Source organism: Schistocerca cancellata, chromosome 4 (assembly GCF_023864275.1).
Source record: "Schistocerca cancellata isolate TAMUIC-IGC-003103 chromosome 4, iqSchCanc2.1, whole genome shotgun sequence".
NCBI lineage: Eukaryota > Metazoa > Arthropoda > Insecta > Orthoptera > Acrididae > Schistocerca > Schistocerca cancellata.
Window position 1 is genome coordinate 390,503,743 of NC_064629.1, and position 17,251 is coordinate 390,520,993.

The 17,251-nt window shown below is 38.7% G+C and overlaps 1 pseudogene; it reads left to right on the forward strand.

The window, feature by feature from the left end:
* Positions 1-388: 388 nt before the first annotated feature.
* Positions 389-506, forward strand: LOC126185915 (5S ribosomal RNA; annotated as a pseudogene).
* Positions 507-17,251: the final 16,745 nt, after the last annotated feature.

A 17,251-nucleotide genomic window follows, 5' to 3' on the forward strand; every position in this document is an offset into this window, starting at 1 on the left:
CATGTTACACGCTGCCATTTTGAGCCGTCTAGCCGCAGAGGGCTGCTAATATATAGGCATGAAGAAAAAAGATGCAAAATGTTAATATCGTTAGTTATATTTAAAAAATTTTAAACGTTTTCACGTAAACCATGTGGGGGCATTACTTTTCAGCATGCCCACATAATTTTAAGCATCATATCTATCGGCATAGATATAATGCAGTATCGATTTGGTTGTGTTCAGTAGAGATATTCTTGTTATAATATATTCCATTCCCTCATCGTATCAAATATGGAAAACGAAGACGTTGCTTTTGTTTGAGCCAGATGGTGTTGTCATAAACTATTACGAAGTTGAAACACAACGCTGTGTAGCTTTTAATTATTATGTTCCTAATGTATTTTTGGGTAACGGCCTTGCCACAGTGGATACACCGGTTCCCGTCAGATCACTGGAGGTAAGCGCTGTTGGGCGTGGCCGGCACTTGGATGGGTGACCATCTGGGCCGCCATGCGCTGTAGCCATTTTTCGGGGTGCACTCAGCCTCGTGATGCCAACTGAGGAGCTACTCGACCGAATAGTAGCGGATCCGGTCAAAGAAACCCGTCAGAACGACTTGGAAATTGGTGTGCTGACCACACGCCCCTCCTATCCGCATTCTCAGCTGAGGATGACACGGCGATCGGATGGTCCCGATGGGCCACTTGTGGCCTGAAGACGGAGTGCTATTCTAATATATTTTTAACAATTCTTCAAGTTTTGGACGGGATGAATGTATTCTCATATGAACCTAAGTCTGCAGACATAAAAAACCAACTTTTTTACACTATCTCCAAGAAATATTTTACCTTTTAAACTTCCATTTGATTTAAACTACAATTTTGCCTCTACAAAAGTATTTTTCTATAATACACGTGGAAGTTAACCTTCTGGTTTATTTGATAAACTGTAGAAAACTTGGTGCAGCGATAGAATTGCGAAAATATTTCATATTCTGATAACTTACAGGAAGCGAAGTAGGGTAACTGCATCCGTGAGTCTTTCAAAACATTGTTCTGGTAAGTAAAGCGAGAAGCGGAGTTTCCTTACCCTCCCATCAGCTCGTCTGTGAGAGTGATTAAATTCTCCTCCGAAGGGATTTGATGATAAAATTATTGCGGCATTGTAAGGAACCAAAATACGAGACAGCCCCTTGATGAGATATAGCAACTAGAATCAGAGCTTTCGGCACCGTCTTACTGTGATGAAATATTCCTCACAGCGCCATGCGGTTTCTCTTATAAGGGCGGTAGACTTTGAAAATCGTGCAAGCTGTTTATTGTGTGCATCACGGGAGAGTAGGCTCCAAGCCTCATTAGATGTAATATTCGTATGAGCAGGGCGGCGTCTTACTAGCTCCCGTAACGTAATCTACAGCCTGAGGTAATTAATTGATTGTTTATTTGTTGGCTCACTTGAGAAGGCACTCGTCTTCAAAGCAGAGCTTAATTTTGCTGCGGTTATGAAGACTAGCAGCCCCAGCAGCGGTATTATTCCCAGAGCAGCTGCACCTCCAGTAAACATTTTTGATTAAATTATAGGCTGCCATTACGAAAACTGGAGGATACCGGAGGTAGGGCAGGGAAGGGTTTCTGCTGCCTCCATCTGGCGCGCTGGTGTGGGCTTCCAGTTGCCTTCTGAGGTTAGTACAAGTGTGAGCTGGCGACAGTAAAAAGGGAAGTGTGTGCTCTACGACTTCCTACATTACTTTCACCATAACAGAAGTCGTCATTGTTATTTATCTACAACTAATTTCCTTTAGTTTGCTTTAAAGTATTTAACACTGATTAATGATGGCATGCAGGAATATTTCTAAGTCAAATACAAAGGATGTCAATTTTCCTGCTCATATAGATACGTCAAAGTAATGGAGCTAAGGGTGTTCTTAACCATTGTTTTTTATCACCCTCGCCCCCCACCCCTCCTTCTCCACCTTCACTTTTATGATCACGTCTTAATAGTCTTCTCTCCCACTCCTTCCCCTTCTCCATGTAGCCACTTGTGCTTTTACTCATTGTTTACTCTGGACGTAATTTTTACCCTGAGGTATTATTATATTGCTTGGAGGGCAATTGTTGGTGTTTTATATTGCTTGGAGGGCAGTAGTTGGTGTTTATCTATGACTTAATTTTTTATCCAATTTGTTATCCTCATCACCATAATTCGTTGACTAATTATGACAAGCTGTGGGTGTACATTTAAAGTTTTTATTGCTACAATGTATGGCGCAGTATGGTTGCCACAGTCAGATACAGGGGTCCAATATAGCGGAACGCCAAACACTCACATAGACGTTTGATGAACAAAGTGTTGGGTAAGTCTGCCATGTTCACATCTATGACGTTGCAGTGAACAGCGCCTAGGGTAGAAGTGATGTCTGTGTCGTAAAAATGATGTGCAATTAAAATAATCCAAGTTGGATAGCAGGAATAGGGTGCATTTATTTAAAACGCTTAGAAACGTTTTGCAGCTCATCCAGACACTTGTGTAGCAGTATTACACTGGCAGCTTCTACTTCTAGGTTTAACTATTACGCTCACCCTTGACATGAGTGTAGTTACATTTAATTTTCACTGTTCATACGAGCGACACTTGAGCACATCTACCATGTGTCAGCATTACGCTGGAGGATTGTAAGTTTGGGAAGAAAGGCACAATCCCTGGATTGAACTTGCTGTGTGATTTTCCAAGCGTTTGTCATTCGTACGAAGTGTACACATTTTGTAGGTAATATTTATCAGGACAAAGACACAATAATTACTGCAAAACATGCAACTAATGTTAAACTTCCATCAATCTTCTGAAATCTGACAAAGTTGTTATCCCGAAAGCAGAATCAGAACAGCATGTAACTCTCAGGGCTTTTGACAGTGCTTCCAGGATGAGATGAGTGACATTTTTTCCATGTAGACGCATTGCTGCTTGCACTAAATGTGTACCTTCCCTTTCCTCACGTGGTGTTTCTTGAAAACCTGTTTCAGCTAGTCTAAAAGCATTTTTGATGTAATAAATTCAGTTTCGGCAAATAATGTTGGAATATAAATTTTTAACTGCATTACTTTCATTTATAGTGACTAATATCCGTCAGTATGAGTGAAGTGGGAATGGTATGTTTTGCAATATAGCAGTTTACTACATTTCTTAAACAGATCGAGTATCAATTAGGATGACATAAACAAATATTTTCCAACTATTTTTTGTACTGGGTTAATATACATTTTGGACTTCGTTAACTATGAAAAATGACTCACTGTCGTCCAATAACTATATAGTTTTGTTTTTTATCTTCACCAATCCCTAATGTCACTCTGCACTTTTTTCAAATAACTGTTTTAAACAGTGCTGCAAGCGTTATAAAAGGGAACAAATAGAGTAATTTTTTTCAAAGTGTTATGTGTGTCTTTCTTTCTCAAACTGCTCACCAAACTTGTACAATATGTTTAGCTTAGGCATCTGGCAGGAGGATAGCAATGGGACAACTACGTTTCGTATAAACCTCTGCAATTAGCTTTCTGCCTGAGCTACAATGACTGCACAATTCTAAAAACTTTTAAATCACATAGAAGTAAAAAAAGAGAGAGGATTGGTGAAAATATAATAACTTTGTAAGCAATATTATTATTATTTTGTTACACGTATTACCATACAGTGTTAGTATAAATTGTGGAAAATAAAGCACCTTCATTTAAATCCTGTCTTTTTTTCTATATCAACCAAACTTATTCAACTCTTAAAATGACAGCTCTGATTAAATCATGATCTTAACACTTTCTTTGGAAAACTGCAGAACATTAAAGAGTTATGATTTTAGTGCCTAAATGTAGAACTGTCGCACAAGAGTATGCATAATACCACCGTCTGTCGAGGCACCTGTAGAGACATATCTGTCCCAAAATATAAGAGGATAATTTGGTGACATAAGTATCTGAACTGACAAGTTCTCATGATGGCTGATCATCACTTTTTATTTTGAGCTTCATAAACAATTTCAAATGAACAACTGTTTCTATGACACAATATTCTTATGGCTACGTCCTCCTCCCCTCCCCCCCCCCTTCGTATCCACCCCCCCCCCCCGTCCCATACACACACAAACAAAAACAGAAAGGCATACCACAATCGACGGATTCGCAACTGCATGGAAAATATCTGATTCCATTACCACACAAATCCTCCGTAACGTAACGTAATGCGTTGCCTACAATCATGTGTCGGAATAATTTGCAGCACTTCAGTAATTTACAGATACACATCGAGAAAGCAATGTACGCAGTAACCGGAATTTAGAACGGGAGCTGTGCAATTGTAATGCAGAAGCTAGATATCAAGATGTCACCACATGTGTGTACTTTAATAGAGAAAAGACGAAAAGTTCAAATCTGTACACAGTTTATGTGTCATATAAGGTTACACTGCACTATAAGAGAGAGATGCCAGCACATGTCTATACTTAAATAGAGGAATTACGGAACATTCTAAGTTATACATGCAGTTATGTATTGCATAGAATGAGTAAATGGTGTAAATAGCAGATGTGTGATAATGTTACACTAGAATAAAAGAGGGAGCCGAAAATATACATCTATATTTCATATCTATATTTTAATAGATATATAGAACTAAAAATTTTCTCCATGATCTGTAAGAATATAGGACAGAACTTGATAATGATGAGTTATTAAGATGGCAGAATTATGCATTAAGAATTTTTGTCACCGAGCCAGACCCCTATTGGTAGAAACTGTGGTCGTATACACTGATCAGCCAGAGCATCGTGATTGCCTGTCTAATAGCCGGTATATTCACCTTTGGCACAGGTAAGAGCGGCGACGCGTCGTGACATGGAAGCAATGAGGCCTTGGTAGGTCGCTAAATGGAGTTAATACCACATATACACTCACAAGTCACTTGACTCTAGCAAATTGCGCGAAGGGGGGCGATGATCGCTGACACCACTCCCAGTCACATCCCATATGTGTTAGATTGGGTTCAGATCTGACGAGCTGGGGGCCAGAACATTAAATGGAACTCGCCGCTGTGTAACTCGAACTACTACATTACACACATGGTCCTGCAACATGGCTCATATGTTGCTGAAAAATGTCACTGCCGTCTGAAAACATGTTCTTCATGGAGGGGTACACGTGGTCTGAAACCAGTGTACGATACTCCTTGGTCGTCACAGTGCCTTACACGACCCATGGATGCCCAAGCAAACGTTCCCCAGAACCTGATGGAGCCGCCACTAGTTTGTCTCTGTCCCACTACACAGGTCCCCATCGTTAGGAGTATTCGATGCACTGTGTCTTCAGACACACTTGTACTCTCCCCAACATTAAAGTCTGATGTTAGTTCAGCCACAGTTCGCCGCCTGTTCTGTTTTAACAGTCTGCCCAGCCTAAGACGTCAGACATCTGTAATGAGGGGTGGCTGCCCAATCCCATGATGTCTAGACGTGGTTTCACCTTTTGGTGCCGAGCCTCCACGCCATCACAATCTGCCCTCGGTCAAACTCAGATAGACGGACAGCACATTCACTGACACGACATGCACCGTACGTGTGTCTGACTAGCAGTCATTTCTCGGCAGGTGACGCTGCTATCGCCAGGACGGTTTTATATCGATAGTAGGTCGGTGATCATAATGTTCTGGCTGATCAATGTAAATTGTGGACATTCAAGTACCAGTTGCAACATTAATCAACAATTTTTTCTGAAACATGGTACTGATTATACTTTTTTGATATTCCAGAATTAATTTAAACCTCTTCAGTGATAGTTCCCTCACTAATAAATGACGCCCTAATACAGTCACTGTAGTAAAAATCCAATGGAATGTCTATAAAGATTCGCATCTGAGGTGACTGTAGTTGAGTCCAATATACACACTGATGGAAAAAAATTGCAACACCAAAAACTTATTTAGTGTGGAGTAATGAAATTTCTGGGATACTTTTGTCTAGGTAAGATGTTTAAGAGTTTAACGTTGCAAGACCACAGGTTAGCAAACACAACTGTGGAATTTTACTCCATACATGTTAGTGTTATAGTAAAACAACTGTAACAAGCTGCTCTGCTTTTAACATGTAAGGGTTTGGCATATAATTCATAGACTATGCTCAACAATTCGACTCTTGAAGAGAACGAGGAGAAAAAATTTTAAAAAATCTCACATTACACACCAAAATGTTTGTGTGTGTCCTGGGTAGATCTGTTGATTTCATCTGTGTATTGGAGTGCTGAATTCAGTCACAAAACTTACACAAAGCTCGTATTTTCGTTTGCTAAACGACTAAATGCGATCAGCCAAATCGTAGGTCTATGTGGAGAAAAACTAGAAACGAACATGTAAATGTTTCTGTGCGAGTTATAATTTTTCATTTTATGATGGCCATTTTTCCATGTGTAGGAGGGGGTCATCAGTATATTTTGGTATCGTTTTACTGATTTCCATCCCATGACACTCTCCTGTATGTACAGATGTCATTTATAGATGAGCAGGCTGCTTATTGTAATACACAAGTACGATTGCAGACTTGATCTTCGTAATAAAGTAAACAATGTTATTTCCGTGTCTTAACTGTCTGTATTATTTCGTCACCTTACGCCTGCTAAATCTGATGTCAGTCATCCACTAATTATAGGGGCCCCATGCTAGGGTAAATTCTGAAATTAGTCGTTGGTTGGCATTATCCTTTTTTCTACTTCAGTTGTTCTATAGAGTTGCCTGGGCAGAAGGTAAAGAATACTTCGGTATTACATTTCACATTAAAAGAAAACCGAGGCTGTTACTTTAAAAATACACACCACAAAATTTTTGTTATTGGTGTGTAGTGTAAAGCTATACGTACAGAAATCACACACATTGCTTGTCTTACCCATCCTACAGTATGCACTGATATACGTCTTCCTGACAAAAGGGCTAAAGACAACCTTTATGTGGAGTAATGAATGTCATTTTTCTCTCTGGTGTTGTAATTACGTACGTCACTGTTCCTTTTGAACTTCAGGGGATTATTTACAACATACTTCAGATGAGAATAAATACACGATGAAGTAGTAATTAGAATGCCCAACTCCCTAAACAGATGTCTACAAGACATTATTCTTACAGCATGGTTTTGAGCACTGAAGGCTTTCTTTCTTAAAGATGAGTAACCCCTGAACGTTATTCCATATGATATTATTGAATGAAATTTGCACGATATGCCAACTTACTGACTTGTCTTTCCTCAAGATTGGCAATGACTTCAAGAGAAAATGTGGCTGAACTAAGTTGTTTCAGCAGCTCCAAGATGTGCCTTTCCAGTTAAAATTCTCATTAATATGGAAACCCAATAATTTAGAAGTTTCCATGCTATTTATTATTTTCTCACATTGCGTTGCATTTATCACTGGTGTAATACCCTTAGATGCGCAGAACTGAATATGTTGTGTCCTTTTAAAATGGAGAGTGAGACCATTCTCAGAAAACTAGTCAGTGATACAGTTAAGAACTTTTTGTACCATTTCTTCCATTGCTATAAGTATGCTTCTATTGATTATAGTACTAGCGCAGTTCTAGCGTGATCTGCAAAAGAAACTAATTCTGCTTGTTGTATATTAAATGGAAGGAAGAATAATGGGTCTAAGATTGAGCCTTGGGGAACCCAATACACGATTTCTTCTAACTCAGAATTGCGTCCCCAGACTATATTGGTTGAACTACTAAGGGAGATATGACATTATCCATTGGTTGGCTATTCAATCAGTCCAGTAAAACTTCAGTTTATCAAGGAGAATACTGTGATTCACACAGTCAGATATCTTAAATAGGCCGCGGAAAACACTACTCTAACCGGCACTGTTTTAGCATTTCATGCTTGTAAAGTTTGTTGAGAGATCATGTAAATGATATTCTCAGTAGGGCAGTTCTTCTGAAACCCAGACTATGATTTGCGGAGGATGTACATACAGCTTTAGATACATAAACGAGATGGTAGAGCAATTCGTGATGTGGGGTGTAGCATTCCTGTTTGCTAAAATTTTCACTCTGCATACGACGGGCGAAGCGTTGTAGAGTTTCAGTAGAGTGTGGCGTCAGTGCCTCGCAAAGTTTCCGTAAGTGCCATTCTCATATCTCTCCGAAAAGTACAACCGGGATTTTATTAAGCCTGTACCGGGCGTGAGCAAATTCCGACTATTCAAGTCAAAATGGACACAGTCCCAAATAAAAGACCTTTGCCCACTGCATGTGGAGGATATGGAAAATCATTCACTGCATGTAAGGTAGAATATAGTTTGTATTGAGTGCAACACGAGAAGCTGAACAAAGATTCCACATATTTGTGTTCAGAATGACAAAAACGTAACGCTTGCAGACATTTGAGATGTGTTGCGTGTCCCTGGAAGAAGCGGCCGCCGTGTGAAACAGCAGCCACCTAGCGCTTACCACAGGGCTTGAGTTACCGTCCTTCCTAACCTCAGCTGCTAACCATAACACTTACCTGAGAGTTGTGGTGCATGTGGTTTAAGCACTTTTACGAGCCTCCGACAGCGCGCACAAGTTTGGCTTGCGGCTTAACGAAATACCATCTCAACTCTCAATATCCTCCGACGAATTTTTTGAAAGATTTCGTGATGCTTTCAACTGACATTCTCTCTATTTCATGTACGATTGTACAATTTCGCCCCTCGGGAATTTTCAAGTATTTCATGGGTAATTTTTTAGTAGTAAATTATGCCATGTATGTCGTTGCTCCTATGATTTCATGTAATGCTCATAAAATAAAGCCGAGATGGCTTACCTATTTTCGGAGCCGGCCAGAGTGGCCGAGCGGTTCTAGGCGCTATAGTATGGAACCGCGCGACCGCTACGGTCGCAGGTTCGAATCCTGCCTCGGGCAAGGATGTGTGTGATGTCCTTAGATTAGTTAGGTTTAAGTAGTTCTAAGTTCTAAGGGACTGATGACCTCAGAAGTTAAGTCCCATAGTGCTCAGAGCCATTTGAACCTATTTTAGGAGCACGTTACTTTCGAGCAGTTGTTGCAAGAGCTTTGTACCAACTGCTCGAAAGTAACGTGCCCCAAGAAAGAGTGAAACGTCTCGGATTTATTTTATGAGCATGAATGAAGTCATAGAAGCAACGACATACATGGCATAATTTACTACAAAAGAAACGTCCATAAAATACTCGAAAATGACCTAAGTCGAAATTTTACAATTGTACATGAAATAAAGAGAATGGCAGCTGAAGACATCACGAAATCTTTCAAAAAACTCTTCTCAGCTTTAGAACCCATCGCACTGAAAACTATATAATCCAATGAATCGTGATTTCAACGTTGTGATTTTTCTGGACCGTAACAATGGGACATTTCCAATACTCACACTTTTTCTGATAAAATTGTACAACAAATTAACCGGGGATAAAATATTTGAGGAAAATCTTTTTGATAGTGGTGTAAATAATCTTACACAGGTTCGCTCAGAATGGTTGTAATAGCTACCTTCAATTATACATACATTTCTTGTCATATCTGAAAACCGTGTGAACCATGTAGGATTCCTACATAAATGTTCACGAACTTAATGAAGAACTCCTGGCTAATAACACTCTGACTTACAACACACGCCGAAGTCAAGATATTCAGGTGTCATCATTTTCATTCCCAGCACTTGGGTCTGAAATATCGTTTCTAATTTCAGTTTTCTTAATTTCTAATTAAACCCAACGTCCGCTTTCAGTCTTACCACAAGCTTTTACCACATTTCTCGGCTCAGCATCCCTGCAAAAATCTTTCCACCCTACTTTATGATAAGTTCCCATTGTTACTGATCTGTGCGAATGCTGTCCATCATTTTGTCAAAACTTCCCCAATCCCAGGACATTACTCCAGTTATAACCCAGTGGAGGAAGAAACTGTTTGTGGGGCAGGAATATACATGTTAACCTACTCTGTTGAACGTTAGTATGCAGTCTTTCACTCCGAAAGCCATAACCTTGAGAATTTATAGGCGAGCGCCTGTTTTGCTACGACACAGGAGGGAAGTCCCCGACACATAGCTTTGTCACCTGTCCCTAACAAAGCCAGAACGAATAAATACGCTACCCGAAGCGACTAAACACGCCTTTCCACTCCTCTGACGCATTGTTCTTAACTACTGCAACCTGTTAGGAAACACAGGGAAAACCCTGCAAGTTCGGACCACCTTCGTTAAGGCGCCACCGCTGTAACTTGGGGAATCCGAAATGTGCGGCCAGATTTTATCTCAGTTCTGCTTACCTCCAGCCATGTTCGCAATTTCTACTAAAATATTTTCCTTGGTACCACAGCGAGAAAATAATAAGTAACATAAATTTGAGCTTGGCCTACTATAGCCATGTCGCTTTATGAACATTTTCCCTCACGTCAACAATCATACACATGTGTATTGATATTGCACTGTTAATTTGTTTCTCTTTCTTAAAATTCGCCATAGATCCTATACCTGGAAACGATCAATTTATGAAGTAGAGATATATCCCGATTAAGGATAGATACTTTCCACGAAAGTACTGTTTACAACAGATTTCTTGTTACGAGAGTAATTATGGGGATAACATATATTGTTTGGTTCTATTTTATAATCATTAACAGTGTTAATGTTTTAAAAAATCTATATTACCTTTCTCATCACTAGTTTTAATGCAGAAGGTAAAAGGAGATAAGCTTAATACTGTAATTACGGAAGTTATAAAATGCTCTGTTAACGAGTACGGGGCAGTTACCTAATAATGTTCCAATTGCGTACTTTATGTAGAATCTGCAGCAGATGAGTTCTACGACAGTTTTATATTATGGAAGCTAAATCGATGTTCGAAACGAAGCTTTAACCTAACGTGGCAACGGAAGATGGTGGATTGTCCTGTTTATCAGTGAAACGTGTAAGCACCCTCAGCTTTATTTCATTTTTAAAAGCCATGCACAGGTCTTACTTTTGCTGAGTCCAATAGCTAATTATCTTTTCTATTCGTTCCACTGCGTTCGAGAGATATTTATTCACTCTTGATTCACTAGCCTCATGGCACATCAGGGTAGTACGTATTATATTCAAATGTGTTATGTTTCTATGTTATACTTTCTGACATGGCCACACCCACGAGAATCACCTCATTTTTTGGGTCTATAGAACGAAAACTGAATCTAATCTAATCTAATCTATATTAACAATACGCTCGTTGCGATGCAAAATTCTGAACTTGTTTTGTGACGAACATACCTTATATAAGAGCCAAATAAAAGAGAAACTGTTGACAAAGAAAGTGAATTTACCAAGGTTGAGCAGTATGCTCTCTGAATTCATATGTAATGAAGTTTCACTTACGCCATATCTAGAAAGAATACGTCGTACATTAAACACACCGTTGTCGTTTCTCACAAAGCAGGGAATGCAATCATTTGGCGTGTGAAGGGGAGTTTATTCTGAAAGGGCGTAAATGTGACTTGTTTACTTAGAAGAATTTACTTGTCCTAAAATAAACTGTGATCCGAATTGGATATGACACTATTCATACCTCAAAGTCGACAGCCTGCAGCTAAGAGAAAACGTTACTAAAGGCTCAGTATTTTCGTATTTGGATGATTTTCGTCTTTAGAAACGTCACACATACTACTTACAAATAAGTTCAGATCATCGATAAAGGTTTATTTATTTAGTTTAACCTCCTGATAATTAACCGTGTTGTGTAACAGCTGAAACGGCAATACCGCCTAAAATATACAGGTTCTTTGGTTTTCCTAATAGTCGCTTAGAGTGACCTGAGCTATCTAACTGAGACTGAACTTCCGACGTAGTAAGACACGTATGGCTATCATATGCTAGTAATTTCGACAATTATAAATGCAGAAATAAAGGAATACTTAACTTATAAATAGGTATCTACAATAATCATCATATAGGTCAACTAACACGAGCGAACAGACAAGCCGTGGAAGACAGTGTGACGGTATTAACAAATGAAGAAATATTTTCAGCTTTTTCAGTACATCGAATTACAGAGATAGCGGTTTACGTGAAAAAACGCTTATTCCGGTACACCTAATCCACGAGACGTCTTAACGACACAAACGTGCTTTACAACCTTCAGTTCCCTGTTATAATTAAATGAAAGAAAAATAAACACATTTATATGGATCAATATATTTTTAATATTGTAATATCATTTGTTTTAATTTTTGTATTCTAACCCAAATTTTGAGCTTTATGCCGTTCCATTAACCAGTACGCTTCTTCCTCCGTCTCTGTTTCTGGACATACTACTTCTGAAGCACCAACACCTGTGACTTTGCTAATTCTTTCACATTTAAGAAGTGGTATTTTTATTCTGAAAACAGACTGGCAGTTTTAAGGTGAGATAACTGTAGAAAACAAGAAAGAACACACTGAAGATGTCACGTTTCCAGTTACTTTTCCTTCCCTACCGGACAACAATCTCCAGCTGTTATAGACGATTGCACAAGCCTAATTATAAATCAAATAGGTAATGTTACTCAAAACTTTAGTTGAGACACAATAACAACTACCTCCAGTTGGAATATGTGTCATAGATACTTTTCTACCCTACCACTATAAAAAAGATTACGGTTGTTCATTGTAAATGTTGGCCTCTGAATTCTTCATATATGTCCCAATGCAATTATTAGTAACAGAAATAGGATGTACATATGTCGAAGAACTGCAAAAGTGTATGCACAGATAGTGTTCAATAGTTCAGGAAAAGGTACTTTCTGTAGAACACCCGTTGTTGCTGCCATACCTTACAAGCTTTGCTACATATTTTACATTAATCTTTTCACTATACGAGACCGCATCAGGGTTTTACTACGCTCAGCTCCTTTACATTACTGACCATTCTCAAGGCATCCTGAAGCCAGAGATAGATTTAAAATTTTTGCACGCTTTGATATATATGCCTCTCCAAAAATATGCTTCAAAGAATAAATATATAGTTTTTAAAGTGCAATGGATGTGCTCTAAGTTATAACAAAACTTTTGAAATTAGTAGGAAGAAATAAACAAAACTCACCAGTACACAGAGTTTGCGTCTTGCTTTGATTGCAACAAACTCGTTAACGATATCTCCCCCTCACTAAGTCGGCGTACAAATTGTCGAGTATTGGGAAAAATGTTTCGTCTCTAAATTTCTCCTTAGCAGTTAGGAGAACATCCTCAGTGTCCGCTTCTTCATCAAAATAGAGTTTGCGTTTCCTTGATCTTTTATAGGTTGATCCGTAGTCCATATCAGTCATAATATCCATACATGTACTTTCATGATAGTCGAACATGTCAAGAATAGAACTAATAAATCTTACAAGTGATTCGTGTATTTCATGCACTGTTTCAGTGTTAATATTTACACTTTGCTGTTTCACATTTACACTATGAAATATCAGGAGTACGTCCTTTCAGACTGTCATCGTGAGTACTGTTACTAGTCTACCGAGTAGAACCAGTAAAGCTGAAACCTCATATCGGAAAAGTGCTTTCATGCAGGTATGATGATTAAAGTATGCGAGGACGCTGATAACTCTCTCCCAACTGTCTCTAAGACTTACTCATGCTTCCTCTTTTGATGACCAACGTGTATTTGACAAACTTTTAACTGTTTTGCTTCTTGGTTTAATAAAAGAAAGAAGGTGGTCCCAGAGTTGTGTAGAATCAGAGAAAAAAAATTATAAACTTTATTCACTAAAATGAAAACGAACATGCTTCCTGACAACAACTTGTAGCACTAGTGCCGACTAAATTCCAATAATGTGCTGCCCAAGGCACATAATGCGCTTTCGGATTTCGTTCTTTAATGTGTACCTGCAAACCAGTGTAGGCTCCTGCCAAATTGCTTACATTCTCGTATGACTGGCCTCTACAGTCAGTAATATCAAAGAAATTTGTAGACAGGATTTTCTGTACGGCTTCGGCTAAGTTTTCGGACTTGTGACCTGGGTTTGGTAAAAACAGAACGAAACGTTCAACAGAAAATTGATCAGTATGTGAAACGTCCGCAGTAGGATCTACTATTACAGGAAAACATTTGACATGTTTGGTATCACTTATTGATCAAAATAGATAACTTGTTTGTCCCTGCCCAAGGTTTCTACATCGTTCATTGTGCTCTGCGAGAAAAGCATCAAACTCGGCTATAGGTCCAAGAGCCATCATAAACTGAGCGATATGTAACAAATGGAGTATTTCAACGTGTCCAAGTAGGGGAAGTCCGCGACTTGTTAACTTCATCGCTACTGCAAACACCCTTTCCAAAACACTACAACAGTCTATTTTTTCTGTCTCAACATATGTCTCGAAATGGTTTTCTTCAGTTATAAACCATTTTTTTCTTGTTAAAAGTGATAACTCAAAAGTTTTGTGTTGAAATGCATTTTCACTATCATATAAAATATTAGAAATACTTATCCAATATGAAATACCAATAGTAGCAATCACGGTCTTACCTCCGACTAATTTACATGATGCATAAAAAAAGTAGCACCAATGCTACAGGAGTATGCTAAGTAATCACGCAAAATTGATTCGCCACTTATAAGTTTACAATAAAACAAGTTTTTGTTCATATTACTTGTATTGCCATCTATTGACGTCCGTGTATTAGAAAACTCATAGTTACAGTTTTTATTAATGCCCGTGGGTAAAAGAATGTCGATTGTTGTTTCATTAACACACCGTTCGGGTAGGATCATGACTAACCAGGGTATTTATTTTTACAATGGCCGATTCGAAACTTAGGATGTTGTGAGACTTGATTTAAGCAACAATTTGTTTTTCTTTATTTTTAATTATTGTTTCGTTCGCATTTACTACTTTTACTACATACAGTTGTTGCACTAAATCTATCACCATTACTACTTGAGCTTGACGTAGAACCCGCAACATTTTTCGCAGAACATGTATCTTCTCTGCCAAGGATTTTTTAGAACATTAGCTTTTCGTTCTCGCTAATATCCAGAATGCGCCCCAATTAATTCTGTACGTTTTTGTTTTCGTCCCTCTTATTCGTTTTAAAGACACTTACAAAATTGTCAACCAACAACAACACAAAAGAAAATAAATATGTAGATTAAGACTATCCAGTTAAAAATCGTACACCATGGCACACGAGCATAAAAGTTTTCACCTTAAACACGGCCGTCAACCAACACCAACACAAAAGAAATTTGTAAATAAAAAGTATCCAGTTCAGAATTGTCACACGAGTACAAAGCTTTCTACTTTAAACACCACTGTGATCCACTAAGTAGCTCGGATTAGTTTACTGAAATGTGCTATGAAGTAAAGTATGAAGTAAAATCGTCTAGACAACAATACAGAATATTTTAATTTCTTTGTCGCCTCTTTCTCTGTTGTTCTCAATGAACAGAAATTATAAACCGACAGCATTCTCGGAATAATGTTTCAAAGCTCGCATTGTCGATTGTCATCCTGATAGCTCATTTTAAAACGTTATTGAATAATGTCGTAAACACGATTGTAGACGGAAATTGATTGTCTGAATTTCCATTCAGTCACCAATTAAACGAATAATGTTTCAAAGCAAGTACTGTCGATTGTCGCTCTTACGGCTTGTTTAAACTGTCAAGTTGCTTCACAGTATTAATAACTTTTGTCATTTGTAAGCGCAGTTATTTTAAAATACAAAATGTTAAATAAAGTGCAAAAATTGCCACCCTCTAAAGCTGCCGCCCCTAGGCCAGAGCCTAGTGGGCTTATATGTAAATCCGCCTCTGCCTGAAGCGAATAGTTCTGTGACCTGGAAAGCTTACCGCTCATGTTAAACACGCTATTTCTGCAGACGATGACTAAATAAATATGAAATGACATGAGCAAAAATACACAGCGTGCTCTATTGTTGTTGCTAACATTACTGGACGAGAACACTGTTCCATGAATAACTAACCAGGGAATAAAATGGCTTCCTACAACGCACAGTGCAAGTTGTACCGTGCTCAGCCTATTCTTCAGTTAGCTATTCCTGAATTTATTCCGATATCGTACAACAGGCCCACCTTGCAAATCGCCGAAAAAGAAAGCGAACAGCTGATGGAACGAAGTACATTCTCGCCAGCTAGCAGCTGAATGATGTAAATGCCACAGAATCAGTCAACGGTAGACGGCATATGTTACTCAGGCTTTTCACTTGTTGAATTTGTTGGTGACAGAAAGAAGAGGGAACTATGACGCGACACTCAGTTACTAGAGGTCTGTTCTTGAATCCTCGCGTTCAAAGACGTTGCCAGTAGAGTAGTGAGATACGATGCAAATCACAGCAGGTGGTTATGTTCCTATGTTATCGTACATTCTATGCTGTATTTGTACTTCCAGTATTCTTGTTACATGTTTTAGTATGATACGTGGAGCACAGTAACCATTGTCCCTTCTTTTTTGAGATAATCACCAGAAACTCATCTGACGTTGCGATAAGTGCTACACGTTGATTTCTTCGGTGTGCGAGGGGACGGTTATCAGCCACGACCTTGCGAACACGTGGAGTTACACAACCACAGGCTGCAGGGTGCAGGCTTTTGTTACGGCATTATGAGGTGAGCGTGACAACGCTGCGGGACTATATTGGGAAAGTTTCCAACAAAGGCGTCTAACTTGTCGCCTCGCGCGGTTCGAGGGCTGCAGCCCCTTCACGGCACGGTTATTGCTTATAATGGTTCGTTCACATAACGATCGAGTGAAACTTTTATTTAACCACCAAGTGAAACTGGAAGATGCTATAAACAACACTAACATCCAGTTTTCGTTGCTTGCTTACGAGGAAAATGATTAACATTTGTACAAAAAATTAGGTTAAAATGTTCGAATAACCATACAGTGCCGAATAACTCGAAACAGGAAATAACCACATTTTTACGTAATTCGATGTTTCAATATGCTACAAGTTAAGAGTAAGGAAGGAAACATTGTGACCCAAATGTCTATGAGTTTCTAATTCACATGCTTTTCTTGCTCTTACCTATCGTTAGGGGTAATTCCGAAACGGTTATTAAAATACCTACGCGAATTAATAAAACTGTGGGACTGATTCCTGCCATAGATAATTTAAATATAAGCAAGACAGTAAATGAGAATTACTGCTCTGTAGGAACAAACTTCTTCCTTGTATCGATCATTGTTTAACGAGAAAGTAGTAAAGAAAATCTAAGGCTAAACTTCCCTCTATGAAATGTCAACAGGAATGAGTAAGAACA